The 16,761-nt window shown below is 37.6% G+C and overlaps 1 protein-coding gene across 1 annotated transcript in view; it reads right to left on the reverse strand.

Annotated features, from left to right (window-relative positions):
• Nucleotides 1-14,299, reverse strand: part of LOC134212913 (probable serine/threonine-protein kinase yakA) — a 52,927-nt gene extending 38,628 nt beyond the window's left edge. Inside the window, exon 1 of the mRNA XM_062691244.1 lies at nt 14,169-14,299. The gene's annotated coding sequence lies outside the window, so the exon portion shown is untranslated. The remainder of the gene's footprint in view (nt 1-14,168) is intronic.
• Nucleotides 14,300-16,761: the final 2,462 nt, after the last annotated feature.

The raw sequence follows: 16,761 nt of genomic DNA on the forward strand, positions 1-16,761 counted from the left end.
ACCTTGCCGTGTTAAATTTCAGTGATTCTACTTTTCCTCTGATGACAGCGTTCATCCACTTCTCCTCGCGTATGCAGAGTCAGCAAACGCGCCTTTCGAATATGGAGAAAATGAACGCTGGGAAGAATGGTACAATATGCATTCCATTACGAGCTGAAAGAAAATCGTTGACCATTGGTGAATATAATATAGGAAATGTTCCGATCTCCATCTCACTGTACATATATCCATCTCATCGGAACAAACCAAATTCCTTTCTTTTGCTTTGTTTTTGATAGGATGGAAATAGGAACTATAAGATGAAGTGACGAACCGTTCCCTAATTATATATAATTGGCAATGGTGTTCTTTCAGTATCAGAACTTCGATTTGTTCAGATAAACTGATTAGAACGCGAATTGAAAGGGTAAAACATCTAGACTGGAAGCTAGTGTAGTGACACATATGCTTTTCTTAATTATGTATAGAATGCTATCAAAAATCAAAAAGGGAAGATATACCTACTTGATTCTAGTCTAGAACAAGAATAACAAATACGTGAGCATTACTACTCCCAACCACGCTTATCTCACCCATAACTAGGAAGAAGGAAAGAAAATGATGATGTAACCTACTTGAATGGAGCCACCTTCATAAACTCCACCGATTTGCGTATTGTGCCTTGCAACACAAAATGACAACTTGTGTGATCATTTTCCAAGGCTCTCATAGATGTGAAAAATTTGTTATGATACACGGTATACAGAAAACAAGGTAGGCGCGTTAGAAAAATGACACTTCGAATGTGACGCATATTTTATCGCCACATGTTGGAGTACAAAAGCGAGCATGCTGCGACCGTATAGCATCGTCTCGGTCCAGCTTCTGCGAAGATAACAGTGACGTCACATCTTTACATTCAAACTGAATGTTTACATACGTGATGAGCTTGCCTTGTTTTTTGTATGCCGTGGTTATGATATACGAATGTAAAATGGTACCTTGGCTTAGAAACCTCGCAGTTAATAACTGTGGAAGTGCTTAAGTGAACACAAAGCTGCGAGGAGGCTTTGTCCCAGTGTGGGATGTAATGCCAATAAGAAGAAGAAGAAGATCTAAGCAATCATCGCCACAATCCACCAAGTGTCGGCCAAATTTTCAAAAATATCAAATTAGCTTTTTTTTCTGACGGTATGTTTTTCTTGGGCGACTATCTGCCGCTCATTTTCTGGTGCGATTAAAAATAAGCAGAGATTTTTATGAGCGGTACAGTTGGGAAATTTTACCATAGTAAATCTTACACGTAAAAGTCGGGAAACAAACTCCATAGAATGCAAACGATATTCTAAAATAATAATTGTATTGTGTGATAAAGGAAATCTTATTTTGTCGGAAACATACCGTGTTTCTAAAGGAAATCCTTGCTTTTGCAAGAATTTATTTATCAATGTTTGTTTAACAAAATCATGTAAGCCCACATCCCAAAGAAGTCCGGAAGTGTCTACCATACAAGGGCTGGTTTCAACAAAAGCAAATTAACCTATCAATCATATGAGCAAGCTAAAAATATGGAAATGAATTTAACGTGTAGTTTAAAGTATCAACACTGTGCTAATAGTTCTAAGTTCAACAGTACAGTCTTACATTAAGAAAGTGCTTAGTTAGAATTCTTTTTGCATTAGCATTAGAGCATTAGCAAGATGGCCGTACATTTTATAGTTTCTTATCTATGATTGACCGGAACAATCGCAATTACACAGGAAATCAACGGATGGGACATGGGATTTCATTCTCAAACCTTAATGTGCAAACAGTCCGATAGCTCTAGTAATTTCAAATGGTTAATAACGGCGCTGGCCACGTCCTGGGAACGGAAAGAAATTGACGATGCAATCACTTGCTCACTGCAAGCAAAGAAACCACTGAACTTGTCACGAGTTCATGCAGAATTGTTATTGGAATATGGGCTAAGATTATGTTGACAAAGTTTCGTCTTGGTTAACGGTTTGCCAATGTGAAGGAATCAAAGGATAGCATATTCTTGCTTCTGGAAAACTGTTCCGCGTACAAACATTGCACGTCTTTTCAATTTGTCGTAGAGGAGAAGACATTTCTGACTGCATGGAAAACAGCTTTCGCCGTTCCCATTCACAAGACAAGAAACATAAATAGAGTAACAAATTAACGTAGTGTATCCATGGTATACTGCTAAAGCAAATTTATTGAAAAGCTGATACACAAGGTTCTCTACACTGTCGCAGTGCCTCTAATCTCGAACAGTCAGCATGAATTTTTAAGCATCTTTCAACAACAATAACAAATCAGGAGGCAAGCTGACGCGATTAACATCGATTTGGCATTTCATATGGTACCTCACGTCAATATCTGATGTTGGAGTTACAATCGATTCAAAGCTAGACCTCGAAAAATCGGAATAACGGCCACCAGAATGACCTGTTCTGTATTTTGTTTGACGACATTCTTCAGGATTCAACAACGTATTCGCACTGAAGACATTATATACCGATCGTTGGTGCACTGTATTCTGGAGTACGCTTCAACTCTATGGTCAGTGTATTTCGTGACTAACGTTCTCTCCAACGCTATAAGCAATGAATTTATTTCAACATATCCAAGAGAGGCCTTGAAACACCGCATTAGTAGAACGGTGTAAATTAGAATAAGAATAAGTATTATGGTTAAATTCAGTCTGTTCGATTTATTTTTGAAGACGGCGTAATAAATCAGTAAATAAATGAATAATCAAAAAAATAAATAAATGAATAAATAAATAAATGAATAAATAAATAAATAAATAAATAAATAAATAAATAAATAAATAAATAAATAAATAAATAAATAAATAAATAAATAAATAAATAAATAAATAAATAAATAAATAAATAAATGAATAAATGAATAAATGAATAAACAAATAAATAAATAAATAAATAAATAAAAGAATAAATAAATAAATAACTAAGAAAATGAATGAATAAATAAATAAATAAATAAATAAATAAATAGATAAATAAATAAATAAATAAATAAATAAATGAAATAAATTCTAATTGGATGCAGAAACTGCAATTACTACAAAAATAGTCATATAGTCAGAGTTTCGACTTTTTGTTTCAATGAGACCAAAACAAACGTTTTTCGGGCCAAGGGAGAATCTTTTTTCATTGTTTATGTTCAGGGTAATCTTTCATCCATCAATCTTTTCTCTAGAATTAGACTTGAATCCTTTTTCGTTTCATCACTTTTACCTCTCACTTTTCGCGGGAATTATCGCAGAACAATTACAATATTGTATGGCCGCGCCGGAATTCGAACCCAAAATAGTAACAATAATAGCCGTGTGGAAGCGTAAAGTTATTTGTTCCACATAAGCTACTAACATTTGCATTGATGATGCCACGAAAAGACTCGAATATGAAAGGAAAAGAGCAAACCAACGTTTGGCGGCAATCAAAGTGAGCGAAAAATGGTAATCACTCTCCAGGCTGTTTTTCTTTCCCGAAAACCGATTTCTCCCCGAAAATTTTCGTGAGGGAGCATCCTGTGCTCCTGAGATTCGATTGAGTGAGCGTTATGAACCCTGCAAATAATGTGAAAATGAAGATTCAAACGGTATGAAGTCCAGAGATATTTAGAGCTTGAGAAATATATGAAAAGGATACAAAGTAGAAGAAGGGAACGGATCTGGAATCGAACCCACGACTTCCTGCGTATGAAGCAATAGCGGCAGCCATATGACCACCAAGCCGGTTCAGTTATTTAGTTAAAATTTGATTTTATCACAAAATAATGAAAAAAAATGTCAAAAGGTTTGCCTTTCCCGATTCAAATCAAACAACCAAACATGAAATTATTCAAACTAGCATTTTTAATGATCTATTAATTTGCAATTTCCATAGGAAGTTTAATACGATTGCTGGTTTTCTGTAATACTCTTTTGCACCATCAGCTGCGTTTTTGATCATATACCCCTATACGATTTCTCTCTTTCTCAGCAGACGTAGCGTGGTAAATAGACCTTCCACGAATACCCTCGGTTGAATGTAGCTGAGTGAGAATGATATGTTTGAAACATAAATGATGCCACAAATGCAATTTCAGCATGCTATAGTAAACATATGATATAACCCATTACGATGTACCAAACCCAGTTCGAAGACACTTCTACATGAAGGCTAGACCGTTACGGTTTTTATAGTCTTCCCACGAAGTGAGAATTCATGGAATAAAAGAGTGCGTTCAATGTAGTACAATATGCAGATCACGGCACCTAACATATTAGGATACACTGTGAAATAAAATTAGCTGTGAGTTGCTTACGAATTTAATATAATTTATTAGCTCTTAAGCGCTTCAGGGCAAATAAGCCTTTCTAATAAATGAAATTCCAAAAAACAAACTATGAAAATCTAAGACGAATTAAGTACTGTCCATTTAATTCCACCAGTTAATTTTCGTTATCTTTGCAGATACGTATTTCGACCACAACTGTGTGGTCGTCTTCAATTCTTGTACTTGACTCGACTATTCGGGTCAAGTACAGAATTTGAAATTTCTGCAAAGATAACGAAAATTAACTGGTAATTAAATGGACAGTACTTAATCTTAGACAATTTAATACATTCCACTAAAAAGAGCTTAATATATTTTTCTCAAACTATGAAATTAATGTAATTTGATCTCTTTTGAAAATCGTCTTCGTCGTCTCTTTTGAAAATCGATATTATGGTAACTCGGTCTTGAATTGGGCATGCAATCATACAAAGAAGTTATAAATAATCTTAGTTGGTATATTCGTCGTGCAGTCTTTAGTTTGAATAGGTTTGAATAAAAAGGCAGAAGTTACGCTTTTGCACTGATAGATACAATGCCATGAACTGAAGATGGCAGTAAACAGTATCGAAACGTAGCTCGAAGACGAGCCAGCCTAGGGTTGAAAGTCACCTTAATAAAGAAAAAAAAGAAACGTAACTAAGAACATAAAATACTCGCTCAGACCAAGTAACAGGACGGGGAAGGGTCGAAAGCCACTAGGCAGAAAGTTGTTAACTATATATAAAAAATAAAATAAAATAAAATGTTAGGCCAAATATACCAGTTGGCCGAACAGACCGAAATTCAGACCGATAATTTGGCCGAGTAGGTCATTTGACCGCATTGATCATTTGGCGGTATAGGTCATGTGGCCGAATAAGACATTTCGCCTACAAAGTGATATCTCAGATCATCTTTCATCGTCTGTCACCATTAGTGAATGAGTTCGTTATCAAGTTATCAAGCCGGCTTCGTTGACGGCAGCTCGACAACGGACCAGATCTTTACTGTACGGCAAATGCTTCAAAAATGCCGTGAATATCAAAAATGCCGGTCCCAACGCACCATCTGTTCGTTTATTTCAAGGCGGCATACGACAGTATAGACCGCGTAGAGCTATGGAAAATAATGGACGAGAAAAGCTTCCCTGGGAAGCTTACCAGACTGATCACAGCAACGATGGATGGTGTGCAAAACTGTGTGAAGATTTCGGGCGAACACTCCAGTTCGTTCGAATCGCGCCGGGGACTAAGACAAGGTGATGGACTTTCGTGCTTGATGTTCAACATTGCGCTAGAAGGTGTCATGCGGAGAACCTCTTGTAACAGCCGGGGTACGATTTTCAACAGATCCAGTCAATTTATTTGTTTCGCGGATGACATGGACATTGTCGGCCGAACATTTGCAAAGGTGGCGGAATTGTACACCCGCCTGAAACGTGAAGCAACAAAAGTTGGACTGGTGGTGAATGCGTCAAAGACAAAGTACATGCTTGTGGGCGGAACCGAGCGCGACAGGGCCCGCCTGGGAAGCAGTGTTACGATAGATGGGGATACCTTCGAGGTGGTCTAGGAATTCTTCTACCTCGTATCCTTGCTAACGGCTGATAACAATGTTAGTCGTGAAATACGAAGGCGCATCATCTGTGGAAGTCGGGCCTACTACGGGCTCCAGAAGAAATTGCGGTCAAAAAAGATTCGCCATCGCACCAAATGTGTCATGTACAAGACGTTAATAAGACCGGTTGTCCTCTACGGACATGAAACATGGACAATGCTCGATGAGGACATGCAAGCACTCGGAGTATTCGAGAGACGGGTGCTTAGGACCATCTTTGGCGGTGTGCAAGAAGACGGTGTGTGGCGGCGAAGAATACCCAATTTTACCCAGTATCCAGAAGGTAGTTAAAGCCGGAAGGGTACGATGGGCAGGACATGTTGCAAGAATGCCGGACAGCAACCCTGCAAATATGGTGTTCGCTTCCGACCCGGCAGGTACGAGACGGCGTGGAGCGCAGCGAGCGAGACGGCCAGACCAGGTGCAAAACGACTTGGAGAGCGTAGGGCGTATTCGAGGATGGAGAGATGCGGCCTCGAACCGTGTATTGTGGCGTCAAATGGTTGATTCAGTGTTATCTGTTTAGATGTAGACTAAATAAATGAAATGAATGAAGACATTTAGCTGAACAGGTTACTTGAGCGAAAATGCCATTTGGCCGAAACGGTCGTTTAGCAGAAAGGGTCATTCGATCGAACAGGTCATTTGGCCGAAAAAGTCGCTTGGCCAATTAGGCCATTTGGCTGAAATGACGCCGTATGGCCTTAATGGTCGTATGACAAAACATGGTTAAAGTAAAAAAGTTAGAAATAAGGTGCTAGAGTGAGGCCTCTCACTTCTAACTTCGCACATTCGTCTCTTTTCTCGCTGCTCACTCCTCATTTCTAACTTCTCACTGTAACAAGTGAGTTGTGCGAAGTGCAAAATGAGACATCTCACTTCTCAGATTGAAATTGTGAGAAATTCTCGCTTCTCACTCATACCTCGTTTCTCACTGATCATTTCTTACTTATTGCAATGAATTGAGAAGTGAGAAATAATAAGTGAGCAGTAAGAAGTAGGACGTCTCACTTCTCATTTCTCAATTTAATTACTTACTTCTTATTTTTCATTTTTCATTGAGAAAAGTAAGTAGAGCGTAGTGGTGAGAGGAGAGACGCTTCTCTTCTCATCCATCATTCTAGGCCTATATTGTTGGAAAAAATAAAGCGCTTTGGAATTTCGGGTTCTGCATAGGAATTGTTCAGAAACTATTTGTCTGACAGAACCCAACAGACTGTTCTAAAAGATTGTGTCTCAAATCCCATGGCAAGTAATCTTGGTATTTAAGAGGGAAGTGTATTAGGTACCGTAATCTTTTCGCAGATGACACAGTATAATTATTTACAGCTAGAATTCTAGACCAACATTTGAAAAGGGCGTAACAGCCAAAATTTTTTCTTACTGATTCTTCGTCTACAAACATAGCTATATATGTGGACGAAGAATCAAAAGGAATAAATTTTGGCTGTTACGCCCTTTTCAAATGCTCGTCTAGAATTATTGATGATGTTGTTTCACGCTTGAATACAGATTTGCATTCTCTAAGTAGATGGTTGAAGTACTAACAGTTGAAGTTGAATGTATGTAAAACTAAAAATCGGATCATTGATAATGTTTCTGTTAGAATTGATGGTGAAACTAAATATCTTGGAGTGATGTCATTAAGAAAACAGCCAAGAAATGCTGAATTATTTGTCGACTAAAAACCATGAGATACCAGTGGAGATATATCAGCTTCCACACTGATATTCTTTCCTCTCCCTTCATACGGGAGCTTGGCAGAAGGAAGGTCGTGAAACATGTGTCATCACAAATATTGCCCTCCGCTCGCTTTCAAATCGACTTCTATAAAAACATTCTTTATGCCTGCCGTATCCTAACGGAACTATCAATTCTATACTTTCGCCTCTAATTCTATCATGAACATGTACGTCTAAGTTTGGAAGATGAGTTCCATATCAGACTAAAAAACGGTTTAAAGGTTACGAGTAGAATACAGCTGTACAAGTCAAGTCTATCATTTCCTCTTACTTGGACTTTTGTACCACCATTTTATTTTTGGTCAATGAAACATAAATATCGAGGTTACAGCGTTTGCAGAATAAAGTAATGCGTCTGATTTTGGGATGTAATAAATTTACTTCCTTCTCCTTTTTGTCAGACGCTTTACAATGGTTATCAGTGAAACAAAGAATTGTTTATTTGACCATGGTGTTAATTTTAAAAATAATAAATGAATTGCTGCCCCGAAATTTTTATGTCATCGAATTGAAAGAGGAAGTGGTGGGATGATGATCATCATCATCACAAGTTTTGTATTTTAATCGGACTCGCTGTATCACTGATCCTTCTAAAAATCTAACTAACTTATACATATTAGTTTTTGCTGGATTGCGATGCTATTTTTAAATGTTTTTTTTATATCTGTTGAAATAATCGGATCGCTAAATATGATTTATGTTGGTCATTATTAACTCTCTTGAAGATAAATCTCTAGCTCAAACTTGCATGGGATATGTGGCTGGACCATCATCATCATCATAATGATCATTCATTAATTTTCATTTATCACGTTTAGCAGTGATAAGCTGTATGAAGGGATCATCACAGTAACCCAAAACATGTTTTTTAATATGGTATCATTTGCTTCCATGAGCCGACATCAAATCATAGGACATCGTTTGTTTGAGGTTTGACTGTATTTGGCCGAATTACATATTCGGCTGAACAACTTATTAGGCCGAACGACTTATTTGGCCATATGACCTTTCGGCCAAATGACATATTCGCCAAAATGACCTATTCGGCCGTACGACCCGTATGACCAAATTACTTTTAGCCAAATGGTTTTCGGCTGAATGAGTTTCGGCCAAACGGCTCTTCCCCATATTTACTAAAATGTGTACCGTTGCAATCGTTCTTTAAATTTCTTCAATAAAATATGTCATTTTGAAGTACACGATGTTTTAACCATATTTGTGTTGGAATTATTCTTTTCTGTCGACATCTTCTTAATATGTAAGTTTCGGAAAGTTGATGCATCAAAGCATGTAGAGTCATTGTAGACTAACTAATGAATTGAATTATTTTATGAGAAGGTAAATAAGGAAAGAAAGCCTATTCATACACACTAATAACATGAAATAATTATTTAAGGAAAATTAACGGTCAATGCACATAAAACATTGGAAAAAAGATTATTTTAAAGATATACCCAATATCGCATCATAATTATGACTAATGACTACAGTGAAGCATTAAATTAATTTACTATGATGGAAAAATATATACTACAGGGTGATATATTTGCCTTGAATTTGTATTTGAATGCATACAAATATTGCTTCAAGGTAATAATAAACTACTATTTAATTGTTCGACCGAGTTCGTTTAACCTACAAACGCAAATAGACTAGATGACAAATTTTTAAGCATAATCATGCAATAGAATAGGTACGTGTGCATTACTTACATGGTATCAGATAATCATTGGTATCCGTAATATGGAGTTGAATAAAACAGCAACAACTCACGATGAGTAATGAATATGTTTCCACTATACATCAAAACAAGCTAGCAACGCTGATCTTTGTTTAATTTGAATTGATTTTTATTTATCAATTTATGATCCCATATGCGTAGGGACTCATTTGAAATAATGAGTCCCTCTGAATAATCGAAACTAATAGCTCTGAATAAAAATTAATTGTTCCAATAGTAACTGCTACGAATTATTCGTTAAGCCATATTATCCCCAACTGAAAATGGCTTCTCGGATTGCTAATTCAGACGCACAATTCACCGTAAATGGTTCCAGTTCGCATAACTTCTGAGTCGACACTATCACCACGAAGACAACCATTCCAGATCCCGGCCACCGACTGAAAGAAGTCACTTGCCCTTCTACACATTCAACGGACCGACGACGCGCACTCCAGATAATCCACACAGGTTCTAGTCATTCAACGTTGCGCGTTTTTTTTCCTCTGTCCGCACTCAAATACATGAGTAACTTGTATCTACGCTTCTTTCTTCCAGTTTTTGCTCCAGCTTCAACCCCACTCCGTTAAGGTCAAATTCTTCGAGTACAGTCAAGCGCGAATACTAAACTTGAGCAGGAAGAAAGAACACAAAACAACAACCTGCCCATCGCAGCCCAGCAGCAGCGCCGAGCGGCCATGCCTCCCCTGCTGGCCGGCTGTAGGTATTTGGGTCCGAGGTTGGTCGTTCGTTGGCCACCTTGGCCACGGTCTGCTGCCGTGCGGTGCCTAATTACGCCAAGACGGTAACAATATCAACAACTGCCACACAGCAGCAACAACTGGATGAAATAAACAGACGCCCCAAAGCAGGTTTCCAAGTATTGCGTTGAAGGGATAAAGCAACCAATGATGGGTTAAGGGATGGGGTAATCGTTTTTTTATGTTGAGCTGTAAGATATATCATAAGTACAGGAGAAGTTGCGATAAAAATAGATTGTATTATGTATTCTTTTTTTCAGCATCAATCAATGACTTGGATTGATAAAAATATTTAAATGAAATCTAGTCAAAGTATTTGCATATTCCACTATCAGTAAGAGCAAATGCAATATCTGAAGATTATTTTATTATTATTTATCCAAATTACAGTATTTTTAAATTGTTACACCGTACTTAGAGTTTCAATATTAACAATAACATCCGACGCACTTTTTTATTATAAAGTCGTCAACATCCCAGTTTAGTTTGCACCTTTTGCATGACATAATATTGTGAAGCGGACACGAGTTCTGCGATGAACGAGTCGCAAGAGCCCGAAAGTGACTGATTGCATATTAGTAGAAAAGAAAGAAATTTAAAAAGGAACTTCCTCCTTCAATTCTTCCAGAATAATCTGCGAAGAACCTAACGAAAATACATGCAAAAATTCCGCAATATTTTTTTCAATTCTTTCGTAAGTTCAAGGTGGAGATCCTGTGGAATATTTTACAGAAATTCTTGTGGACATCGCTCCACGAATTCCAGCGAAAATTGCTACGTGAGTACTTAATACAAAAACTTCTGCGTAGTTTTTCTTACCGAAATCTTGAAAAAAATATCACCAAACTGTGGAAATTTATTCATCAAATTCTTCATAGAATCTTTATAATAATTCTATCGGTGATTTCTTCGTTATTTTGCAGCATAAATTCCTGTGCAAATGCAATCCCGGGTTTTTTATGAGGCATCTGCACCAAATAGAGGAACTTTATTTCAATTGTTCTATAGACTCCGATTCATTCTAGACGAATGCTGAAGGCAATAGCTTCAATACCGTAAGAGACTAATTTCTGACGGTGAAAATAAACAGAAACTGACAATTATCGATAAAAAAATGATAATATGTGACGTCTCTCCCTTTATAACTCTTGTTAATAAAAGATCAAGAGTGAGAGTATGATATTTATTAGGGGAAATTGATTTTGATTGATTTTGCATTTTTACTCGTAGAGGTTTCCGTTTATCGCAAACCATGTAGCACATTGCGTTAAAGTTTAATTGACAATATACCGAAAAACTTTGTTGAAAAAAGCACGTTGCTGGAACGTCTACAAAAAAGTGTATAACACTTCGACGACTGATTGTTCAAATCATACGCAAAAATCGTTTATTCTAGCAGCACTGCCGAGCTACGTGGTCCAATAATTTAACTGAGCTTATTTTTAAATTATGTTGTTATCTAACCAGCTGCTGAATGTTATTCAGAATCATTTCTTAAAGTCGAAATCCGGACAAGAAGAAGCCCGGTAGTGTGTGCCAGAGCATAAGAAAATCACCTTCACGAAGCAACTTCGGGCTGAATATTGACAAACGTCGCATCATTATTGAAAACATAAAATGACTTACTCAGCTTTCTTCTTCATAGATTGACTCAATGAATGGGTACTGTGACTGAGAATGGTCACAGCCTACGAAAAAAAAAATTAGCCTTGATTATACTGCCTTTTGGCGCTAAAAGTGACTATCAGTTAAGCGTCAGGGTTAGCTCTTTTGTGGGTAATTGTTCAAATCATCAAATTAGTGTTCAGTTTTACAGAAATTTATGGGCTTACGTAATGTGAATAAATTTAATTGAAAAATGTAAATAAATACTAACTGACTGATGTTCGATCGGAATTTGACAGTGACAGTCACCAAAAACTTTCGATTATTTAAAGCTCTGGTCATAAGACGAGATAGTAGTGGAATTAAATGGGATAGTACTAACTTGTCTTATGACAAGTGAAGACATTGAATGCGCCTTTAAAAGGGTGGTCGGTGGAACATGCATTAAAAGGAACTTCTGGATGCTATTCAGTCGGGGGTAAGCACTGTGGAACAAGCGGCGGGGTACCCGGTACGGCGCAGTGTGAACGTTGGATGTAAGAAACGCATTCAAGACCGCTAGTTTGGCGGCGATCACGAGCTTGTTATTATGGGTGGGAGTCCCGGAAGACCGGTTTATGATCCTACAAAGCTTCTTCCAGAACCAAGTACTGTTATATGAAACAGAGGAAGGAATTGTGAGGGTTCCTTCTATGGCAAGTGTTGGTAACTGCGAGATTAACTCTAAGAGATGGCTTCAATATTCATGTTGGCTATTAGAGTTTCCATCCCGCGACATCGCAGGACAAAATTCCACGAGACTTAGGAAAATTCGGGATTTCCCGATTCTCGGTATATTATTTTTATCCCGAAAATTCCTCTCCGGAAAGCACCTCTTGGACTTCTGCTGACCAGCCAGCCCTCCTAATAAATTCCATACGACGCTACTCACGATTATTCCATGGCAAATATTATTTAGTTGATTATATAGTCTTTAATTACGTCTTTGTAACTAATCTATCGACACTCAGTTATAGATCCGGGACCGTTCCTAGCCCCATAACCGGTAGAAGAATAGGAAAGCTCTCTTCTATCATGGTGTGCATAAAGTGGTTTCGATATTGCAAGGAGTTCCACATTTCGCCCTATAATTCCACCACTTGGTTGTAGGGATATAGTACTAACTCGTCTTAGTATATCCTGCCTATCCTGCGATTTCTTGATTTGGCTGAAGACGGCGATTCGTCCGGATTCAGCACGTATCCACTATGCAGGGCCAGAGTTTAACAGGTACGCTGCCGCTAACCGCAAGTTAGACTTATCTGTATGTGGACGCCATATCCAGATAAGTCTGACTTGCGGTTAGCGGCAGTACGGTATAGGGACAATCTTTGTTTTTTCTAACTTAAAATCGTCGGCCCACTGAACTTAAGATTGGGAGACTTCGTTTGCCTGTTATATCATTATTTTCATGAGACAAATCCAAAAAATTTCGATTAAGGTGCTTAATTTTGAGAAATCGAACCTTAGATGCCTTTCGCCATACTGATTTCAGAAAGTTAACTTCTAGTGTGCTGCCTGTAAGCACGCTCAAAGCAGGCGATTCATTAGGGGAACGGTTTGTGCAGGCCCCTAACTCCTATTTCCAACTCCATCAAAAAACAGAGCAATTCGCCAATATTCGCTCATTTTGCTTTATGAGAACGTTAGTTAGAAAGTTATAATGCGGTACATATTTGTGAGCTGTAATATTTTATCTGATAATTATGACAATAAATCTATAATAGCAGAACGTGCCCTGCATTGCTCAAGTTTTTTACGTTTAACGTTTGAAATGTCATTTCTGCGTTGATTGCGGCGCCGCACTCTGGATATTTTTTTGCGCGATCGTATAGTGTTTCCTTATAAGTCGTTTCAGTATTGTGTTTTCTCAATTTTCCAAATTTTACTAACTTTCTGTATATATAAACATAGCAGAGCCCGAAGACGAATCGATTGATGAGCCAATATTGCAAATAGGTCATCCCGTTTGTAAGTATCTTTTTATTTTTTTTTTTTGTCTTTATTAAGGAAACTTTCAGCCCGAGGCTGGCTCGTCTCCGCGTTCGTAAATTATATTGCCTCAAAGAAAATGCAAACTCATTTTTATACAAAGAGATTGTCAAAATTACACTCAGAAAAATTATGTTTTTATTTTGTAAAAATAATTACATGCAAAAAATTGTAAAAGAAATTCCTAAAGCTGCCTATGGTTATTACTACGATAATGGAATCAGCAGAAACGAGAAGAAACAGTACCCAAAAAGAATGAGACTCACTTACTCACACATGGTAAACATTTTAATGCTTAGTTTGAATGGGTGATTGACGAAAGAATTTAAAAATAAATATTAGCCTAAACTTGTTCAATTAATTCTCATCGCAACGCACCTATTTATGTCACCATCTTCGATAATTGCAATTAGTGGTTGTGTTCCCGTTATAAACAGCTTTGCGACTCTAATCGCTCAAGTTGCTCTCGTACGTCGCTACAATCACTTTTCTTTGTGAAACAGACGGCATCGCTGTGTAGAACAAGTTTCTTATTTTCCAATCATTGTAAATTTTACAGCACCAAAACTCGGCAAACCAACTACAACGCCATTCATGTTGGGTTCGTCACTTGATATCGACTACGGCAAGTGCAGTCCTTTCACCGAATCCCGGAGGTCATTGAAGTCATTTGTTCACCAGACCGAAACACTTGCCTCTCCCGACTGATCAATTCCCAAACTATTGAAACAATATCTCTCGCGAGTCAAACACACTGAACCCGGATGCTCGATCCTTCTGCTGCCAGCTCACTTACGATAATGACTGGCGGAGCTTGGCGCCGTTGCTGTTGCGCATATGCCAGTGGGATTTACCAACACACCCACCATCATCGGCTCAGCCTCCGTTTCTCTTGGCGTGCTTCTTACCGAAGCCAATCACCACCCCAACAACAGGTAATTTTAGAGCTGTAATAGCAACTTCCTTTTGCGTTGCTCGTGGATGTGAGTGTGCCAGCAGAAAGCATTAAAACACTTGTGCTGCGATATTTGGAGCCACATAAATGGCTCAAAAATCTGGAAATATATTCAGACGTTGAATTCTATAGATTTTTTTTTATTATTTCGTTAAAGCCAAAGGCATTTCAAAATTTCTCACAGAAATGGAATGTAATCAAAAAATGTAAATCCAATCCAAAAGCAAATTTTCTTTCTGAGCTACAAACCTGGTCGGTAATATTTTTTAAACATATTGGATTTCTCTTCAAAATCTAAATAAACCAATCCATAACATCCTCATAGATCTGTGTTGAATTGTTGGAAGAAAAATGATATTAGATCAACCATTTACACCAATAAGATTTCTAACAAAATAGGACACTATAATGTTAATGTTATATTCCGTTGCGTAAAAACTCGCACACTTCTGGGTATGGGTGTTAACGCTTGTGTTCAATGGAATGGATAAAACCAAAGAAAAAATAAGAAAATAACCTCCGGCAATGTTGTGTACCACCTGAGAAAGCTGACGAGAGGTGGCAAGAGAGGGCTGGCGATGGAAATTAATTACAGGTTGGTTGGAGAAGCGCAGAATGAAGAAATGAGCTACCAATACAATAGCAACGGTCTTAATCTTAAGACTCGATCATACGCAATGATCTCCAGCATGATTGAACCCATCATGACGATGGTCAAAACAAGCGAATAGTGTGGTATTGGGAGGAATATATTTTTTGATGAACTACGTGGTACAGAATTGAAACACAGTTGACTTGTACACGAGATCATGAATGAAGCCTTGTAAGTGTGATTAAACTGGATATGTATTATAGCTAGATCTTTGTGGTTTCATATATTGGATTGCATCAGTGGTGAAGCTGCATTAAAGGAGAATCTGGCAGTGTTGTACATTTCAGTGTTATTTACCAAGAAATGAAACATTTTACTATTAACCTCAATACCTAGAGAACAATCGTGAGAGTTGTTTAGTTTTTCAAAATTATTTTATTTTGGATTTTATATCTGTATATATAAATACACTTTCATTATGTTTATCTCGGGCTTCCATATTCCCATAACAAAATACCACCAATTTGATTGATTGTTCTGGATATTCTTCACATTACAAATGATTTTGATTGAGTCTCATTTCTTTATTTACTTACACATTGATATTGATATTGATCAGACGAAAGCCGATTTTCATAGAACATAATAGCCAGCTTTGATAAGCATATCTTCTGCATTTTATTTGCTTTGTGTTTCAGTGTTTCAAAAGCTGAGTATTTCGGAAAAATCATAGGCTCCCGGAAAAAACGCCATTTGGGCATTCCCTCATATTTACCGTATTTGGCATGGTCGTAACAAAATTAGACCTGAAATTATGTAGGTTAGGCGAAAAAAAAAGTTACAAAATAAAAGATAGGAAAATTGGAAAAATCGAAGCTTCCCATATCTTGAAGAAACATCTAACATTTCGGCGAGGCAAAACGCCCTCGAAGGGCTAACCTACAATGTACTACACGTTTCCACGCACTCTCCATACTAGAATGCTGATTCGCCGACGCGTGGTGCGTTGTTCTCTAATAGCTACCCGCTAGAAGGCGTTTTGCCTCATGAGTTTTCCGGTAGCGGAATATCATTATTTTTTCAATGTGAATATTATCGATATGGTTGAGATTTTTTAGATGACATCAGTTGACTATTTTGTTTAACTGTTGCATGATATACAAATATCCATGAAAATGGTTACAGCTAAGACATTAAAGCAGTTTTTTCTTAGCTAGGGCATATTATCCCTCTTTTCACTAATAATATGACAGAAAGCTTTCGTAGTAACAATTTAAATTTTATTGAGTTTTGACTAGGCAGGGGAAGAGGCCCCTAAACCCCCCCCCCCCCCCCGGGGCAAAACGACTTTCGGGTATTCACTTATATTTACCATGTTGGAGGTAGCCTTAATAAAACTAGACGTAAAATTATGTAGGTTAGTC

This window comes from Armigeres subalbatus, chromosome 2 (assembly GCF_024139115.2).
Source record: "Armigeres subalbatus isolate Guangzhou_Male chromosome 2, GZ_Asu_2, whole genome shotgun sequence".
Taxonomy (NCBI): Eukaryota; Metazoa; Arthropoda; class Insecta; order Diptera; family Culicidae; genus Armigeres; species Armigeres subalbatus.